A 4,959-nucleotide genomic window follows, 5' to 3' on the forward strand; every position below is an offset into this window, starting at 1 on the left:
ATTTTGTAGAGATGATCTATACATTAGTATATAAAGACTAAACGGTGAAGATGTGAAAACTCGATTGAAAAGTGAGTCTAAAGTGGAAATCCGTACCGTAAGAATAAATAAGGACCTCCTTAGCCAAGAAAGCCTGATATATATATATAGTTCCCTTCCAGAATGAGATACCGCTTTCAAATTAAAGTGTGTTGCTCCTCATTTCGCTCAATTTTAGATCACATTTTCACATCTCCACTCTTCAGTGTGTAGAACATAGTGTGTAGGTCATTCCTACAAAGTTTCGTCTAATTTGGAGATTATTTGGGTACCGAATTAGATTAAATAAATCACTTGAACTAAATTTGTCCAAACGGAACCGTTTGTATAAATCACAAATGCAGAAGCTCAAACAATGAAACTTTACAAGAATGATCTACACACTATGTTCTACACACTGAACGGTGGAGATGTGAAAATGTGACCTAAAAATGAGAGAATTGAGTAGCACCACACTTTAATTTCAAAGCGGTGTCCCGCTTTGGATGGGAACTGTATATATATATATATAGGCCCAATCGTCCACACAACCCTTAAAGTACGGACGTCCCTCTGTTCTCCATCGTCCGGCACCGACAACGCCTTTTCTTCTTGCCAGAGGACAGCAGAGACATCTGGGACAGCATAACCATGAAGAAGAAGGTCAGAGAGATCGGGATCGGAGCTCTGGGCAGCAACCTCAATGAAAACTTCAAGACCGATCAAGCTCGGCTAGAAACTTACAGCCGGTGAGTCCACTAGTAAAAGGAAACTCAGTATCAAGGTCTGTTGTCCTCCAGCAAGAAGAAAAGGCGTCATCGGCCCCGGATAGTGGAGAACAGAGAGACGTCTGCACTTTAAGGACTGTGCGGACGTCCTCTTCTAAACGGCTCCGTATACACACACACACACACACACACACATATATATAAGGTCCTTCCATTAAGGGATCCCTTATTGTGACTTATACGAGGGATTGGGCATTTGACAAACTTTTCGACCACATTTTTCAATTTTAAGCGTTCTATTTTTAGGTCCTAATATGTAGATTAATTTTGTAAAATTTCATCCCAATGGTGATCCTTAAGGTGCTCAAAACTACGATTTGCATGAACAGTTCAGGTTTGACAGATTTGATCGGTCCAATGATTTTAAGCTAGTTCGAGACCTTAACGACCACCAATAAGGCTGAAAATTTCCATAAATGATCTACTCATATATACCTGTAATATGAAAGGTGGAGATGAAAAAATGTGATCGAAAAATTGGTGTAAATTCCCGTCCCCTTATATAAGTGTATAATAAGGGATCCCTTAATGGAAGGGCTCTGTGTGTGTGTGTGTATATATATATATATATATCATTTCATTCTCAATTCATTGCTTAGAACGGTTAACATACGAATCTTTTGAAATGAATCGGTAAAGACAAAAACAGAAACTAATGTAGAAATAAAATTAGAAATAAATCAGGTTATGATTTTTTAGGAAACATTATTATTGAATTTTATTGCTATACAAAATTTCTCTATTAGAGAGATATTCATAAAGAAAAATTGACTTTCTAATTGATCACTATGCCAATAACATCATCAGATGACACAAGAGGCACAACATATAAAACAGTATTTAAAACAAGTGTCGTTTGATGGTTTTTGTGGTTTTTTAGATGACATATAAAATGTAAAAGTCGTCTCAATAACATCTTATTTCAATACTTTTAAAGGCTAGTTCATTTTTTCTAGGTTTGTAAAAATCATACGATATATAGGTGTGGTGTCAACAAATCCAGAAATTCTCACTTTTAGCTGAAAATTGAGACCACATATATATGTTGTGTGAGGAAGGCTGTCCAGATCTAGTTTTCAGCTCTTTTAATGTACTTTTGGAGACGACAAATATATGTCGTCTGAAAATTGAGCTAAAAATTGAGCTGAAATGAGGTTTTTAGCTGAAAATTGAGACCTCATATATATGTTTTGTAAGGAAGGCTGTCCAAATCTGGTTTTTAGCTCTTTTAATGTACTTATGGAGACGACAAATATATGTCGTTTGAAAAAAATTGAAATTTTCAATTCGAACTTCCCTGTGCGAGTTTTAATGTGCTCAACTTTGAGACGACATATTTATGTCGTCTAAAAAGAACCTTAAGTTTTCAATTGCTTGCGAATATGTCGTCTAAAAAGAACCTTAAATTTTCAATTGCGCGTGAAAGCAGTTTTCTCACCCTTAACGAATTTGAAATTTTCCCGCTCATAACGAATTATGGTGCCACTTCTTTGTGTGACTCAGACGACATAAATATGTGGTAGTAAGAGGTCCGAAATTGGTCAACAAACGATATGCCTATTATCCATACGGAAACGCTCTTATCTCCTCCGGCCGAACTTATTTTTTTTATTCGTGAATGCTAGAAATCTCATTGAGTACCCGCGAAACTAATCCATGAGAAAATTTAGACACGTTTATAAACCTGTTATATAGGTCCCCATAGAAAAGTTAAACGTAAATAAAGTTGACTCATACAATCAAAACTCAAACATTATCGAAAATTGGTAAGTTTTCTACCGTATCCATATTTTACTTATGTGATCACATCGTACGGTCAAATTTTGCAAATTAGATTTCGTTCATACAGTTGGCTTATAAAGATACATGTTTAGGCATAATGTAGTAAACATCTTATAACACATTAGTAGACACGTTATGATTGAAATGACTAAAACTAAAAAAATTCAAGTTTGAGTATTGGATATTATCATGATAGCGAAACCTAGCCATGGTACAAAATTTAGACATTTTCGATAATGTTCGGGTTCGGTCAATGCAGTCAACGTTAGATTGATCATTTTTTCAATAAACTCAGACTATATATACATGTTGTCTGATTAATACTTGAAAAAGTCAACACAATTATCAAAATGGAAACGCTCTTATCTACTCTGCCCAAAACTTATATTTTTGATTCGTCAAAACTCAAACTCTCATTTAGTATTGGTGAAACTAATCCATGTGAAAATTCAGACACTTTTACAAATCGATAGTATAGTTCCCCGTAGAGAAGCATAAAGATGTATATGTGTAAATAAAGTTGACCCATCCGATCGAGACCCAAACGTTATCGAAAATGGGTAAACTTTCTATCGTATCCATATTTAACTATTTTGATCACATTGTACGGTCAAAATTTGCAAATTAGATTTCGTTCATACAGTTGTCTTATAAAGATACACGTTTAGGTATAATCTAATAAACGTTTTATAGCATATTAGTAGCCTCGTTATGATGGAGATGAATAAAACTTAAAAAATTAAAGTTTGAGTATTAGATATTATCATGATAGCAAAACCTAGCCATGGTACAACATTCAGACATTTTTGATAATGTTCGGGTCTCGGTCGACACGGTCAACGTTAAATTGATTATTCTTTAATAAACTCAGACTACATATATATGTTGTATGATAAACACTTAAAAAAGACAAAACAATTGACCTGAAAAATAATAGAAAAGCTCAATTAAAAAAAAGAAAAAAGGATAGAAAGTGAGGTTTAAGGGTCAGGAGTTAGGGTATAGCATGGGTGTTGGCAATCTATTTCTGAGTTTTCCCATTCTTTCTTTTCTCATCTGAACCATTGATTCACCTTTTAAAAGGGAAGAAACCCTAGCCTCTCCCATTTCAGTTCGAGAGGTAAAGAGAAACTAAGATGAGAGCAGCTGCCGCACTGTCGTTGAGCCCTTTCTCCGCTGCCCTTATCCCGCTGCCGGCCGAAAGGACACCGTCAATCAACTCCCTTATCTCTACTCTTCCTCCTCCTACCCACCTGTTCACCATATTTGGAGGAGGACAAAAAGTTGCCCTAAACCCCCTTTTCTGGTTGATTCTCCTCTTCTCCTCACGGTAAACATCCATCTCTATTCATCTTACCCAGCCCATCTTATCAGATTCTTGTGGTCATGATATAGTCATCAGAAACTACCTTCCAGAGAGTTGTAACTAGTGTGCCTGTCTCTTCTGCAGTTGGCTATTACTATTTCTTCTCCAAGCAGGTCCGCAGAGGTATAGTTTATGGCGATCAACCAAGAAATAGGTAGGATGACTTTAGTGTACATTTTTGTGTTTAGAGCAATAAATATTTTACAACTCAACATTTTCTGTAGTAATAGCTGAAATTTTGTTCTACAGGCTAGATCTGTATCTACCCAAAAATTCTGATGGGCCAAAACCAGTCATTGCATTTGTAACTGGTGGAGCCTGGATTATTGGGTGAGTGATTGATTCTTGTATGTTTATTTCTGAATGGTTCCTTGATGGTGTAGCATGCATATCTGTTCGTTTTCGGAGTGTAAAGCTCAGTAGAGCTGAGATGTAGATTAATCAGATCACTATTCTAGGAACATGAGTCCAATGCTTGAGTTGTAGCTCCAATGTGATGGTTTTGCTTCTCTTTTTCCCCCTTTTTTGTTTCACTTGATATAGGATCACGTCCTTGTTAATTCTCGGCAATGATTTTCCTATCATCCTATATCGAAGTTGAACTATTGCGTACTTGTACATTTGTTTGCTACTGAAACACAATAAGCTAACTTAGATAATTAGCCCTTGGTTGCCCTATATTCTAATCACCTTTTTTATTCCCAACATATGGTATCTTTCTTTGTAAAGAAAAAGCCACTGATCAATCATAATATCACTTCAGATTTTCTCTTTTACGAGAATGTTGTTTCTTGAAACTGATATCCTTTTAACATACACGTACTGTAATAGTAGTTAGTCTTTTGGGAGTATTACTGCATTGGTGTAAATGTATGCTCTATAGTGAAATGCTTGTCAGGATGGAAATAATAAAATGATGGACTGAACTCATTTAAAACTGATGCTGGGATGGTCAAAGCACACAACTTTTCTTTGTTCTATACTTTTCCTTTTCAAGCATAGAAG

The 4,959-nt window shown here is 35.7% G+C and overlaps 1 non-coding gene across 1 annotated transcript; it reads left to right on the forward strand.

Moving 5' to 3' along the window:
- The first annotated feature begins 3,866 nt into the window (after nt 1–3,866).
- Nucleotides 3,867–4,475, forward strand: LOC101311643. Its single transcript, XR_185510.1, has 3 exons — nt 3,867–3,918; nt 4,039–4,108; nt 4,204–4,475. It is a non-coding gene; the product is annotated as an uncharacterized LOC101311643 (transcript).
- The last annotated feature ends 484 nt before the right edge of the window (nt 4,476–4,959 follow it).

Source organism: Fragaria vesca, unplaced genomic scaffold (genome assembly GCF_000184155.1).
Source record: "Fragaria vesca subsp. vesca unplaced genomic scaffold, FraVesHawaii_1.0 scf0513155, whole genome shotgun sequence".
Taxonomy (NCBI): Eukaryota; Viridiplantae; Streptophyta; class Magnoliopsida; order Rosales; family Rosaceae; genus Fragaria; species Fragaria vesca.